The sequence below is a fragment of the Bactrocera dorsalis genome, chromosome 2, assembly GCF_023373825.1.
Source record: "Bactrocera dorsalis isolate Fly_Bdor chromosome 2, ASM2337382v1, whole genome shotgun sequence".
In the NCBI taxonomy this organism is placed as follows: domain Eukaryota; kingdom Metazoa; phylum Arthropoda; class Insecta; order Diptera; family Tephritidae; genus Bactrocera; species Bactrocera dorsalis.
Window position 1 is genome coordinate 78,028,831 of NC_064304.1, and position 16,462 is coordinate 78,045,292.

The 16,462-nt window shown below is 32.8% G+C and overlaps 1 protein-coding gene across 1 annotated transcript in view; it reads right to left on the reverse strand.

Moving 5' to 3' along the window:
- Positions 1 to 16,462, reverse strand: part of LOC125776686 (uncharacterized) — a 167,837-nt gene that overhangs the window by 22,573 nt on the left and 128,802 nt on the right. The window lies entirely within an intron of this gene.

Sequence of the window (16,462 nt, forward strand, 5' to 3'; positions counted from 1 at the left end):
CCCAAACGCACACTACCAAACTGTGTGCTTGTGTTGGAGTATGAGAGAGCTTGCTGCTACACCCAAAAAAATACAAAACTTTAGTATTAATTAATATAAAAAAATTTGAAAGTGATTCGACAACTTTTACAAAATTGTGAAATTAATGAAATTCCTTATTAATTTTTTATCAATTACAAAAATAAAGACAATTCACGTGTCAAAAAGAAATTAAAATTCAAAAAATTTTAAATATTGAATTTATGTTGAAGTTTTCACCTAAACGGCTGCATCAAAAAACTAAAAATCAATATTTTCATGGTTTTGAACCAAAATTGTTAATCAGCGCGCACATATAAATTACATGCGTAGCAGTCAACAGTCGTTGATCAAGTGATTTTCATATACTGAACACATAACGACGACAGACGACAAACGACAAACAAGAGTACGAAAGTGAAATGAAAACAAAACAACGCATGTACACAAAACAACGCAGCTGTCCATTTTGCATGTACACAATTTCGTTGTGGCCATACTAATACCTTGCACTTCAATGAAATTTTAATATTTTGTTCAAAGTTAAATTTTTTATGCAAAAAATAAGTAAATAGGTATATATTTTTGTTTTAAATTATCAATTGTTATTACAAATGATATAATAGAGCTATTTTATGCTTTTATTTGTAAAATAACGTCAAGTTTGTAAGAGCTGTGAATAATTTTACATTTTACATATTAGTGGCATCACCACTCTTCCTCATCTCTCTTCTTCCATTCTACTGTCGTTGGCAAATAGGAATTAGCGAGAATGACAACTGTCGGCCTACAGTCGTGTTTTCGTGTCGTCGTCAAAATAAGTGTCCATAAGAACGTGTGTAATATTTGACAGATGTCGTTTGTCGTCTGTCGTCGTTATGTGTTTAGAGCATCAAATGCACATTAATTTTCCGGAATGTATAGAGAGCGCTTGACTAATACGTGTGAGCGAATCTGTGACAGAGCAATAAAGTCGGCCGCCCGCAGGCTGGGTAAAGCGCTTCACTGAAGTAAATACATAGAATGTAAGCAGAGAAAATGAATGTATGTTAGAATGAGTATATGTAACCGTCTTCGGTGAAAAAGCGATCAGTACAGTTTGAGAAATAAACGTGAAAAGACTTGGCTTGCTAAAATATATGTGTGGAAAAAAAATTAAATGTTATTGTCTCCATTAAATACCTTTAGACTGAATGAATCGTCATCATTCTCATTTGGATTTTCTATGTTTGCCAATTTCATTGGTCTTTTTATATTTGCCGGATGGACGTTTTGTAAGGGAAATATTCTGAAATATGGTTGATCTTTATGCCGTACTCTTTTGTAATTTTTAATTGGTCCTGTTTGTCTGTTTTCTATATATTCTTCTCTGTTTTGATTTAATTTGGCTATTGTTTTCTGTTTTACTGTATTTATTCTATCTTGTAATATGGATGGACAAATGTTTTCTTTGGCGTCCCTTGGAGAACATTTAATAGTTGAGTGGTACCTATCGTTATAGTTGCATATAACAATTTGTATCCTCATTTCTGTTGAAAGACTAGAATCCTCAATTCCTGTTAGTTTTTCCAACAAGGTTGAGTGCAGTCTCTCAATGTCTGCATTTCCTGTATGGCTATTTGGTTTTGTGTGGTGGACTTCTACATTTTCGTCATTTAAATATTTTATTAATTGTTCTGCTCTAAACTCATTATCCATAATAATTTTTTTAGGTTTACCGAATTTCGCAAAATGTTCCATAATTATTGTTTTTTTAGCTCTCCAGTTTCTGTCTGTTATTCTGTAAGCCGCTGCGAATTTTGTTAATTTATCAATTAATGTTACAAATGATTGCTTATTGAAATGAAATATATCTACATGAAGTATCTCATTTTTATTGGTTGGAGTTTCAGTTAGGTGAAATTTAGGTTTAATGGGTTTCCTATCGTATTTGATTTGTTCGCATTTTTGGCAATTATTTATTATCAATTGTATTTCTTCTTTGAATTTTGGAAAATATATTTTATCTTTTAATATATTATAGGTTTCATTTACGCCACTATGCATAGATTCTTCTTCTATTTCTGAGGCTCTTTTTGTGCATTTTATAAATTTTAAACTTCTATCTTGAGCAAACATTTCAATAAGTAGTTTTTGTATTTTATGGTAATCTGCTTTAGATACTTCTGAAAATATTCCTACTATTCCGTTTCCTTGTATATATTTTTTTAATGTTTCCTTGTTCTCTTCTTTTTCATCCATTGGGTTTATTTCAATTATTTTTCTTCCATGGAGTCTTTTCATTTGCTCTTTTTGTCTATATGTTAATATAATTTGAATTTTATATTTTTTACAATTTCTTCTTTAACACATTGAGTGCCAAGGGGTTTTGACGAAAACCTTCCCCGGGTGCCAAGCACATTTTTTGCTATAAACTGGTGTAAAAGTAGAAAATATTCAGTTCTGCGCCAATCCCGGATGATTTTGTGGTTTATTTTGGATTTTATAACGTTTTTTTTTTGTCGCACGTTTCCTTACGACATGGCACTGCACGACGGAATTGCAATCGTAAAAATCGATGTCGTACGAAAATGTGCGACGCGATTTTTTTTTGCTATTTTTTATAATTTTTTTTTACGCATTTTATACGATGGAGCACGTAATCCTGCAGAGCCTTCAACTAGTCAAGGAGCGAGACGTAAAAGACGAGCAACAGAAAAGCCACTGGCTGTGGTAGAATATAATAAGGGGAAATCAGGCATTGATCTTTCCGACCAAATGGCTTCATACGCAAATACCCTTCGCAAAGGGTTAGGTCCATGGAAATGCCTATACTGTGTATAAAGCAGCTACGAATAGAAACATTAATATACGAACATTCCGTGAACGCGTTACTAAGGGCCTACTAGATCTCACATCCCCGCAGCCTGTATCGCAATCAAAACATATTATCACAAAAAGAGTAGATGAAAATAATAAAACCATCCGACGTGCTTGTGTTTTATGGTAGCTGAAGCAAAAAGAATATTTAGCCGAAATGAAGCAAGAAAGAATATCAAAAGGACAACTACGTACTGTCCGCAATGCCCCAACACTCCTCAATTGTGCATTGATTGCTTTCCAAAATATACACATCTAAAAAATTAATGTAAAAATCAATGTAATTGAAGTTATCATATCCTAATTTTAATTTTTCAATATCTTTTTTATACTTTTTTTCCGAAATATCGAATGAATTCCAATAAATTTTCAAAATTAAAAAGAACCTCAGAGTTTTTATCATAAAAACCGCAAAAATGAAGATATCTCTATGAAACTTGGACCAAAATTTAGAGCAAATATTAGGCTACTAGAAATACATTTAAAAAACCCTGTAGCGTCAACCAAAAACACATGACAATACCTAAGGCCAGACAATGCCTGTCGCACGAAAACGTGTAGCCATGGCACTCAATGTGTTAATTGGAAAGTGTTCAAGCAGTTCTTCATCTGCTGAATGAATTGTTTCCGACAATGTTAAGTTTGATTCATTGTCGTTACCTTCTTTTATTTTTGGTGAGTTTTCAATTCGACTCAAGAAATCAGCTACAACATTATTTTTTCCATTTAAATATTCTATTTCAAAGTTGTATTCTTGCAATTTCAATAACCATCTCTGATGGCGTTGAGAAAATTCTTTTCCTTTATATTTATTAACAAGATATTTGATCGGACAGTGATCAGTTATTATTTTAAATTTATTGCCATATATATATGGTCGAAAATATGTAATAGAGAAAATTACCGCTAAAAATTCTTTGTCTGTAGTTGAATATTTTTGCTCATGATTATTTAGAGTTCTTGAAATATAGCATACTGGTTGGCCTTGCTGTGAAAGCACTGCTCCAATAGCATAGTCACTAGCATCAGTTGTGATACTGAATTCTTTGTCGTACTCTGGGAATTTGAGAGTTGGGTGAGATGAAATGAGTGCTTTTAAATTTTCAAAGCTTTCAATATATTGTGGATCTTTAGCGTTTATTTTATTTTATCATGGGGTAAGCTATTTTAGAATAATCTTTTATGAATTTTGGATAATAGCCCGTTGCTCCTAAAAATCCTTTTAACTGTTTCTCAGTTTTTGTTATTGGTAGCTTTTGAATTGCTATAATTTTATCTGGATTAGGCTTGATGCCTTCTTTTGTTAAAATGTGTCCTACATTCCTAGGAAGAAAACTGCATTTATCTGCCTGTATTTTTAATTTATTCTCTTGTAGTTTCAAAAAAATTTTTTTTTAATGAGTTTATGTGCTCTTCTAATGAAGTTGAAAAAATTAATATGTCATCTAAATATACGACACATATTTTATTTATATATTCCCTCAATATGTCATTCATAAATCTCTGAAAAGTAGCTGGGGCATTTTTCAACCCGAAAGGCATTCGGACGTATTCATATAGTCCTGCCGGAGTGACAAAAGCTGTTTTCTGGATGTCCCTTTCTGCCATTAAAATCTGATGGTAACCTTTTGCTAGATCTATAGTGCTAAAGTACTGTGCTTTGCCCAATTTATCTAAGATTCCTTCGATATTCGGTAGAGGATACTTATCGTCTACAGTCAATTGGTTTAACCTCCTATAATCAACCACTAGCCTGAATTTTTGTATTCCTAAATTATCTTTTTCGGTATTTTCAGAATAGGTGAGCTATATCTACTGTGACTTTTTCTTATTATCCCTTGCTCTTCTAATTCAGAAATTTGTCTTCTTACTTCTTCTTCATGTTTTGGAGGTAATCTATAAATTCTTGAGTTTATTTGTTGATCCGTAACTGTTTTAATTTCATGAACTACTGCTTTTGCATTTGTGAGCTTGTCCCCTTCTTTATAGATAAGTTTATTGAAATGCTTTAATAATTTTTCGATTTCCTTTTTCTCATTTGATTTTAAATGATCGAGGTTGATGTTCTTTACTTCACTTATATCTAATGAATAAACTTGCTCTTGCATAGTTTTCATATAGAATGGAAGATTCACACCATTTTTCAAAATTATTGTCATTTTTTCGATATCAATGGTTTTAACGTTTTTAAAAAGGAAATCATTTCCTATTAACAAATCATATGGTTTATTAAAATCCATTAATAACCATCTCATTTTTGCGTTTTCCGGGTATTTAAATTCTTTGGCACAAGGGCTTTTTACCTTAACATTTGGCGTTTTAATTATCCCGTTTAAAGTATTCACCAAAGTGCTTTCATTTTCAAGCACTGGTAAATTAAATTTTTCGAAACGATTTGTTCGAACTTGTTCTGAATAGTTTGTACGATTTTGCCATCGATGCTGTCTTGTTTGATTGTATTGTTGTCGATGAAGGTTTATTTGACGTTGTCGGGATTGTGGACGATACTGTTGCTTAGAAAAATTTTGATTTTGTGAACGATATTGTCCTGAATAAAAATTTTTGTTGTTAACACCATTATTTTTGGTATTAGCTTGAAAGTTGTTTCCCCCTTTTTTTAGATAAGGATTTAGATTGCCTTCATCCAACCCAATAAATTTATAAATTTCATTCGCCATTTCCGTTAATGATGTGACCGATTGCACTGTATATGCAAATGTGCCTGATGCTAATTGTTTTATTCGCTGAATTAGCATTCCTGAAAAAATTTCTCTCATAGTGTCACCATTTTCGCTTAGTGCACTATATTCTGTTATATCATCCACGATTTCGTTTAATCTTTTACTTAATTCAGCTATACTATTTACTTTCAGAATCGAAATTTTCAAATCATAAATAACCCTGAATACTATTTCTTCCTGTCCTACATAGTCCCTTCGTACCCTGTCAACTGCTTCAATGAAAGATGGCAATTTTTTTACAATTCCTTCAAAGGGAGATACATATCTTAAATCTTTTTCGACTCTTTGCCTAATTGTAAGTTGATTTATTGCTGCATTTTGTGCAGCTATCTGTGTTAAAGATGCCAAGCATCGAGTTAGCATTTCTATTTTCTCTGCCATATTTTTTATTTTTATTTTATTTTTGCAACAAAAATTATAAAACAATTGCGTTCGTTTCTATTTCTAACTTTATTGTTTTTGAATTGATTGAAACATTTAGTGAGTATAATTTCTGCGTTGATTTTTTTTTTTTTTTACAAAGAAAGTAATGACTTCAAATAAAACTACTACTTAAATTATTAGTTGAATATTATTTTACCTTGCTGTTGGTGCTGCTGTTTTTGTTGTTGTTACTGTTACTGGTGTCGTTGTTGTTGTTAATGTTGTTGCTGTTGTTACTGTTACTGGTGCCGTTGTTGTTGTTAATGTTGTTGCTGTTATTTGGTAATGTTGTTGCTTTTGTTAATGTTGTTGTTGTTGCTGCTGATGTTGCTTTTGTATGGCACTTACAAATATCTCTGGTACACAATTACATACATATGTATATTTTTTTTTATAAAATTATTTTATACTTCACTTTATTTTTTACTTCAACAAATTATGCGAAATTGTATATGCTTTACATAAATATGACGCCTTAAAAAATTAGTTTTTCTTTTAAGCAAAGTTTATTAATAATTTATTTATTTAGCGTATTTTATATAGTTTAATTTACTTCAGAATATTTCATTTATTTAGTATAAGTTTAAGAATAACTTTTGCTTTCAACGCACTAAAATTGTTACGATGTATTTTATAGTAGAAAAATGGGGAACACCGAATTACCGACTGCGCCAATTACGATATTATATATCTTTGGTTTGAATAAAAACTCCGGTACTTCCGTACTGTGCGGCTTGCCGTTCAGTTTATTATTAATTATCTTATTCTTTATAAAAATCTTATTTGCTAAATTTACTTGAAGCCGTTGTGCTGACTTGACATTCCTCAGCATCAACGACCCGGCATATATTAAATAAACATATCAAATAATAACAGTGGTATTTGATTTCATTTTTAAGGAATTTAAAATATGATTGCTTGCTTATGCATATTATATATTTATACATGTTAATATGTATGTATGTAGTTGAATCTGAAGATTCAACTTACATTTTATAGGAATAAAAAATACTTAGAAAATACTTGTCTTTTTTGGTATATCGACAAGTTTGCAAGTGGTGGAGTCGTTTGACGACGCAACTCACGCGCCGTTAATTTTGCTTTCTCCAGACTGGACAAGGAAGTAAAGCAAATGGGTCTGGCAGTGAACGAGGGCAAGACGAAATATCTCCTGCCATCAAACAAACAGTCGTGGCACTCACGACTTGGCTATCACGTCACTGTTGGCGGTCATAACTTTGAAGCTGTAGATAATTTCGTCTATTTAGGAACCCGTATAAATACCTCCAACAATGTTGGCCTGGAAATCCAACGCAGGATAATTCTAGACAGCAGGTGCTACTTTGGACTGAGGAGGCAATTGAGAAGTAAAATACTCTCTCGACTAACAAAACCCAAACTCTATAAGTCGCTCATTATTTCCGTCCTGTTATATGGTGGAGAGGCTTAGACGATGACAACAACTGATGAGTCGACGTTGCGAGTTTTTGAAAGAAAGGTTCTGCGAAATATTTATGGTTCTTTGCGCGTTGGCCACGGCGAATATCGCATTCGATGGAACGATGAGCTCTTTGAGATATACGACGACATTGATATAGTTCAGCGAATTAAAAGACATTGATTACGCTGGCTAGATCATGTTGTCCGAATGGACGAAAACGCTCCAGCTCTGAAAGTATTCGGCGCCGTACCCGTCGCGGGAAGCAGAGGAAGAGGAAGAGATCCACTCCGTTGGAAGGAATATCCAATTGGCGCCCGTAGCGAAAAGGAGAAACAATTAGCGCGCTGTTGTTAACTTGGCTATAATCGCATTAGCGGTGATTACGGCAATAAAGAAGAAAAAAGCTACACTGATAAGGTCCAATCAGTTTGTTGACTGTGGGCTTTAATCTTTCACACAATACGATCGATAGAACCTTTTATGAGATGCTTAGGAGACTTATCCTACGGTAGTTGGCGCAGATTGTGGGGTCGCCCTTTTTGAAGATTGGGCAAAGCACCCTTAAATTCCAATCGTTGGACATGCTTTCGCCCGACCATATTCTACAAAGAAGCTGATGCATGCTCCTTATCAGTTCTTTGCCGCAGTATTTGAAAAGCTCGGTCATCACCACTTTTTTGTTATTCAGACGGATAATTACTATTCGAACTTCTTCATGGCGGAGCAATGGAACGTCTTGTCCATTGGTAGTTTTTTACGTGGCGGAATATCAAAAATGAGCTTACCTCAACAATTTTTTCCAAATAATGTCGGTCAATGTTGATGAAAAATATGTAGCTATTAGCGCATTTCTTTCTTACGCATTCAGAAATTATGTATGTTACTTCTCTTACAACCGAATTTTTCATTTAAAAAAATAACGGTAGTTTTGAATATGTAGTTGTGTATGAGATGCAACTTTACAAATGTAGAAGTGCATTGGTTACCTCCGTCTTGTAGGGCAGTTGCTATACCATGGATAATATTGTTACAAAAAGTAGTATTAAGTTGTATTTGTATTGCTATATGCATCCCTTATTATGAACAATAGCTGTAGGTATATGGAATAGCATTTGCCTTGTTGTAGACATCTGGCGCCGCAATGTCTGCTTGTCTACTTCAACAATTGCTGAGTCTGGCGCCGCGGCTGTCTGCTTGCGTCTGGCGCCGTATAGCATTATGTGCTGGTAATTTCCAGACCCAATATTCTAGAAGGACATGTCGGCATCAGCGAGAAGTGCGTGGCTATATAAGCCGTGGCAGCGCCAACGTAATCATTCAGTGCTAAGAGTAAACTGTTATAGTGTAGACGAGTTGTAAAATAAAGAGTTGTTGAATTGAACTAAACAGTTTTTGGTTTTATTCGTCAATCCAGAGATACGAACCTAGTAAAGTAAAACTAGCAAGGAGTAAATTCGTAACAATATGATACGAGACTCTCGCATTGGCTCTCATTTTTCTCTCAAACGCGTTCCCTGATTATTTGACAGCGAAGGAGATCAGGGAATTTCGATCAGCTGATTTCAGAAAAGGCGGGATGCCAGAAGTAAACCGCTATAATTACTTGACGAATTTAGTGTGAAATGAAATTTCATTGAACTGTGCGATCATATTTTGTCAAAATAAATGTTTATGTAAATTAATTAATGATTTTGCATTTTAGCATTTACATATGTTTGCATTTTCAAAGTGTTTAATTTAGTGTTTTGTATAATTTATTAAATACCCAATCTATTTTTCAGCAGTGGCATCATTGGCAAATATTAAAAAAAAATGCGAGTTTTGACAGTTCTCTCTCGATTCAAAGAGTCTCGTATCATATTATCCATGGCTATACTGTTGTAATTATTACGTTTCACCCTATACTCGTTTCAAAATGGGGAATCTCTATTAATATTCGATAAATGTCGATAACGCCAATAGGAATGCGTAAAAAATGCTAAAACTTTCTTATAGCGGGATTCTGTAACCAGTCCCTAGTCTCTATTTGAGACATTTTGAGGTAAAATATCAATTTGTGACTAGTTACTATTACTAAACTGTCTCGAAAGTCACGGAAAGGTTAAAAATAAATCAATTTTACATAAATTTCGTAAATATTATGAAACAAAGTCATAAATATATATTTTTATTTTTCTTAATAATTGTGTTTTTTGACTATGTTATAGAAAATTTAATATTTGTTATCGACATATTTATTTTCATTCAAGTTTAAAAACATCTCTGAATAATGAAAGAGTAGCAAAATCGTCTCAAGTCTCAAAAATTGTCTCTAACTTAAAATCTCAAATTTAAAGACTTGAGACTGTATCACAGTACAGAATCGCATGGTTATTCCGTTTTAAATCGATCACGGTAATAGTTCCGATTATGAGTATATCAAACAAAAATCAAATTAGAGTGGAAGAGTTAATAAGTCAATAACGTTAGCGTTTTCCCGTCAAAAAATGAATGTTGAACTCTTACGAAAAATTTGTATACTTGTGTAACTTCTTGCTACACATGTATTATAATAGTTTTGCTCAACAAAAAAAATAAAACTGTAAATATTAAAATACTTATACAATAGGGAGATTCTCTTGCTCTTGAAAAACTCTTGCATGGTGCACGAATTGCACAATTTTCCTCTTGGAGCAACGGCACAATAATAAACACATGCAGAAAATTATTTGCAATGGCAGTAAAATATGTCAGACCAATGACGATCGTGCAATGATACGTAACAAAATAAATGCAGCCCTGTGCTAGCTGTCATTTTACTTAAATACATATCTGTGGACTTTTGGAAAACCCGCTTAAGTCGAGATAAGTAAATTTTCCAATTTCTTTATCATAAAAGCACATTTTCATAACGGTCATTTTTGTCTTATCGGCGTACTGATAGCGTGATTACCGATGGAGATATGAATTTTGAAAAAGCATCTTAAGTCGATATTTTTTCTTAGTGCATTTGTAAAAACAACTTCAAGTCAGATAAGATAGAAAAGAGAAAAAACATTCTAAATAAACCTCTAACTATCGTTTAGAAAACCATCTTAAGTTAACTTGATGTGAGGCATTTTTTTTTTAATTTTGCTTTTGGAAAAAGAACTTAACTCGGTGTAAGTGCTTTTTCCTCGGGCAGAACTTGAAATAATACCAATGTAAAAGGAGTTCAGTTCATTTTAGAAATTTTTTTATGATCAACTCTCGCCGTGTTAACACGTCTTTTGTCCTGCTAAGAGCATTTTCTGAAATTTTCCGAACAGAAAGGCTAAGTCTGCGGGTATTTTAATTGAACTTAGGTGTTTTTTTTTATAATGTAAATATAACAAAAAGATTGCCAGATAAGTTGTTTTTACAATGAAAAGGGGACAGATTCTTGCAAATATGGCAAGAAATTTGCCAAAAAAAAGACCCAGAGATATTAAAATCCAATTCAACAGAGACAACCTCTGAAAGTTTAGTGGCAGATCAGCAAATGCGAGTTACGGGCTGTGATTTAACCCTACTTTCCTTTGAAGTTAGCACATAACGTGTTCGTTCTGAGTCGCAACAACGCAAGGTTTCTGATGAATTTAAAAGTCAAAGCGAGTCTGAAGAAGACGTCTTTCATGAAACGGATTTTTTAGACTCAAATTTTGTACCTTCAAGTGAAAGTTGTGAGCTGAATGCTACCACTGAAAGCATACAAATTATGGCAAATGTATTAGAAGCGAACATCAATAATTTTGTCTCACTTGGTTTGAATGAGACCGAGCTTTTTTCTACTCCTAATAAATCACCAAAACAAACTAAAAAGCCAGGCAGAAATTTAAACAAGGAATACAAAAAGTCTAGAAAAAACTGCAGTACGCAAATATACAAGTTCTGGGGGAATGTAGAATGAAATGCAAAACAAAAATTAGCTTCGAAGAACAAACCATCCTCTTGAAAAGTTATTGAAATAGGGACTATAACTCGGCAAATACTATCAAGCCTAATTGACGTTCAGCACAAAAAACCTGCCACCATAGATAACCCGAACAAAAGAGAGTACGTTTTTATTCACCATTTCGAAACTAATTCCAAAAACACAAAAGTTTGCAAGAAATGTTTCCTTCAATTGTATGGCGAAACAGAACAGAGAATCAAAACTATTTGTATGTACAAAACACAACCGGAATACGGCGGAGTCCCTCCTAATGACCGCCGCGGATGGAGTGCTCCAAGCAACAAGCTTACGGTTGAGAAGTATAACGAAGTTTTGAACTTTATAAACTCTATACCAAAATATGAAAGCCATTACAGTCGGCGTCATACTACCAAGATCTATTTCCAACGAGGACTTAATCAGGCATCACTCTATAGATTGTATAAAGAAAATATTTCTAATCCGGTGTCAGAATCAAAATTTCAGGAAATATTTAAAACTTTAGACATTAAATTTAAAAAACCCCAGCTTGATTTATGTACCCAATGTGAAACATTGAAATAAAAAATTAAAAACACTGAGAATATGGAGGAAAAAGCTGAAATTACTTTACAATTAAAAAACCACCATGATGCTGCTGTTTTCGCATATGACTGTAAGAAAAGGGACAAAGAACTCTCCCGTCAAGATAAGTCTGTGAAAATGTTTTCTTTCGACCTGCAGCAGTGTCTGCCAACGCCTTATTTGAAAGCTTCAATGTTTTTTTATAACCGTCCCTTGTGGACCTTCAACTTAACTATTCATGATGGTGCCACCAACAAGGCCAACTACTACATTTGGCTTGAAGCTATTGCGAAGCGCGGAGCAAATGACATCGGCTCTTGCATTTATAAGTGCCTCGCAAGCTTATCTAATGACGTAAAGCATGTCATTTTATACAGTGATTCATGCACTGGTCAAAATCGTAACTCGTATATTTGTGCTATGTTTGCAAAGGTGTTGGAAGATCATCCCACAATTGAAACAATTGATCACAAGTTTCTGGTTGTTGGTCATACCCATCTAAAATGTGATACAGTTCACGCACAGATAGAAAAGAAAAATAAATACACTTCTGTTTCAATTCAACATCCCCATGACTGGTCAAATTTAATTGCTGCTACAAACAAAAAGTATATTACTCAGGAGATGAAGCAAGAAGAATTCTACAATTTCAATGCATTGATGAAAGACAAATATACCTAGAGAAACAATAACACCGAAGGTTAGTATTTTACTTATAAGTAGTAGTATTAATATTAGTATTTTGCTTATTTCTTATTTAAAAATTATTATTTTTTTATAATTTTTTAGGTGAAAAGTTTGAGTGGAAGTTTGTAAGGTGGTTGCGGTATGTGAAAAAGGAGCCTGGACTGATACGCTACAAATATTCTTTTGGCTTGGACGATCCATTTAAGGCATTAAACAAAAAAGCACGGCGTAGAGATCAAAACTATGAGCTTGCAAAATCTTATACGGGTCCTCTCCCTATTTCTGCAAACAAAAACTCGATTTACTAGATATGTTGCCGTTGGTCAACCCAGAGCTGCACAGTTTTTACCGAAATCTTAAAGTTGAAGGAGAATCCCTGGTTGAAATAGATTCAGATTTTGATGAAATTGAAGAAAATCTCTAAAAATTTAATTAATAAAATTCAAAAATATATATTTGTTTGTGTTTATATATGCATCTGTATTGAAGTGCCTATTTATTTTATTGTATTACTGATGTTAATTTTTTTTTATTGTTTAATAATTCTTTTGTTAAATGCAAATTATTTTAAATCTTTACTTATGAGTATTGTAAATTACATAAAGAACTTGCATATTTTGTCTTTTATAAATAAAAATGAATTTTAGAGTATCCACTTAAGTCTGGTTTGTGTCATAAAAATGTTTGAAAAAGGAACTTAAGTCGTAATAGGTTAAAAATTTTGTCAAATTTTTCGTCTCAGGTGATTTTTGTAAATGCTCTTACCTGACATAAGCGGATATTTTTTTCTAAAATCAGTTTGGAAGAAGCACTTATTTCCTTTAAACTTGATTTAAAATAAAATTGTTGCGGTTAATCGAAGATAGTTAACTGGAAAATCATAAGAAATCATGACCATTTTATGTAATGGTCCTATTTCTTTTTAATGTGTATTAACAAAAGTTCTGTTAACAGTTAAATGTGTTTTTTCGCTCTCCTGTAAAATTTGGTTTTTAGACTTAAGTGGGTTTTCCAAATGTCCAGAGATATTTTGACGTTAAATTGTTGGGGAAGGTAAATTTTAAATCGATTTTATAATTTCTATTTAAATTGAAAAGATTTGTTGCAGTTTTTTTGTTAGCCAATTCACAATAGCCATGCACACTAACCATTTACAATAAATTGACCGAATCAGCCGTTCATATATCACTAGATTCTGCAATGGCTGCTCTCGTGCCCTTGTACTCGTATATTTCGGTATAAGATTTTTACAATCTGCAATCTTGCGAGAGCATCCCCCTAATATATAATATACAATATAAAACTATCTTGTCAATTATTTTGGGTGATCAAAAGGCCCCTTTTATATACACGATCAGAATGACGAGGCGAGTTCAAATCCGGGTCACTGTCTGCTCGTCTATCTGTAACTTGAGTAAAAATCAAGATATTTTAATGAAACTTGAATTCCATGCTCATGCTGGTACTAGAGGAACATTTAGGTTTGGTCAAAGTTAGCCAACCATTGAATGAACGTAAATGAAAAATAGTGTAAGCGTGTTAGCTTACCACTAAAAACAAAAATGCGATCGATATTGCAATCAGGACAGCAGTGTTGCCGATTTGTCAAAGTATCACGTTCTACGCAAAGTTTTAGCGAAGCGACAGTCACAAAATTATCTTAATTGAAGACGAACAGGTCTAATCATCTCTTACATTTCATTATTTAGAGATGTATTTAACTTGAATGAAAATAAATATGTCGATGACAAATATTAAATTTTCTGCAGTTAATTAGAAAAGCATCCCATTATCTATTTCGATTTCGGGGTTAAAATGGAAAAATACGGATAGAGGAGGTCCTCCAGATCAAGAATATACATATATATATTATATAAGCAGTGTTTCTCACAGAAGTATTTTGTATAACCCTTACCATTCCTTTTATTAACATTTTCATTGAATAAAGTAGACGATTTCATTTATTTACATGCGTATGTTTATTTATCCAAATTTTCTTTAGAAAAAACAGTAAGGAAGGAAAAAAATATTGTCCCGTTATGCAGATCAAACAAAAAATATGCTTTTCGGCGAAATTCTGTGTTTACAAAAGTATTTTCCTTTCGTTTTCAATTCTGCTATTTCGTGCGGATTTTGTTTGTTTTCTATTTTTTTATAATATTGTTACGAATTTACTCTTGCTAGTTTACTTTGTTAGGTTCGTATCTCTGGATTGACAAATAAAATCAACACTGTTTAATTTAATTCAACAACTCTTTATTTCACAACTCGTCTACACTATAGCAGTTTACTCTTAGCACTGATTGATTACGTTGGCGCTGCCACGGCTTATATAGCCACGCACTTCTCGCTGATGCCGACGTGTCCTTCTAGAATATCGCGTCTGGAAATTACCAGAACATACGGCTATACGGCGCCAGACGCAAGCAGACAGCCGCGGCGCCAGACTCAGCAATTGTTGAAATAGACAAACCGACAGTGCGGCGCCAGATGTCTACAACAAGACAAATGCTATTCCATATACCTACAGCTATTGTTCATAATAAGGGATGCATATAGCAATACAAATACAACTTAATACTACTTTTTGTAACAATATTATGGTTGCTAGTACATATACGCATTGAATTTAAGTTTAGTTGCATTAATTTCGATTGTGATCGCGGTTTTGTTCACATTAAAAATGCCTAAAGGTAAAGAATTCACTACTTCTGAAAAACAAATTATTTCGCATGAAGGTAAATCCACATAATATATTAGTGATATGTTTAGTCGATGTCGTCAAACTACAGGAAGTGTTGTAAAAAATTGCAAAGAACACGATAATTTAGAAAAGGCGGTCCGTAGTGGACGACCAAAGATACTGACAGTAAGAGAGTAAAATATTACAGGAAAATCATGAAAATCCATATCACAATAGAAAGACACGACAATAACAAAAAACAACTTTTTAAGCTTTTATAATAAATTATTGAAGTATAAACTATTTATTTCATTAAATTGACTAAAAAGTTTATTAAATTTTTTTTTAAATTATAGAAATTTTTGTTGAAGTTTTTCATCAAAGTGGCACATTGTAAGAGAAAGGCACATTTTTCTTCGGTCTCTAACTTTTTTAATGTTCACTTTTTTGGTAAACTTTCTTTGGCAAAGCTTCTCAGAATAAGTCCGTCTTTAAGTTCTTAGATGACTGTAAACCTCAAAATCAATGTTTTTTGTGTCCTTATAGCCAATATGTCGAAAAACTGAAATTTAATCCATTTTTTAATGTTTTTTTCCTCACGTTTCGTCAATATTTTAATTTACCCTTTGATACTTATACATTAAGTGACATCTTGTAATAGTAAGAAACTTAAGCAAAGACAATGTTCTGAGCAAACTAACCATTAGAAAAAAAACTTAAAAAAATTTGTATTTTTTAAAAAAGCTACACTAACTATGTTTGTGTGCTGTTTTATTTTTTTTGTATCTTATAAGTGTTATCAATAAGTTTCATAAATTTGTACACCATATTTAAATTAAATTTAACAAGACTCATCTATCAATGTCCAACACAAATCAGCAAGCAACGAGTCAAGCTTTTAACCACTGCACTGATAATAAATAACAGCAAGTAACGTTTGCCTAAGAGTCAAAATTTAAGCATAGATTGCAGTAGTTAATTTGACTTTGACTTCGCGGAAAGAACATTGTTTTAGTGCCTTGTATATTAAGAAAATAAATTAAAATGAAAAGTGTCCAATTATTTTGCTACGTATGTGGAAAATTTACAAGCCCTCGGAGTAGACGCAAAATATC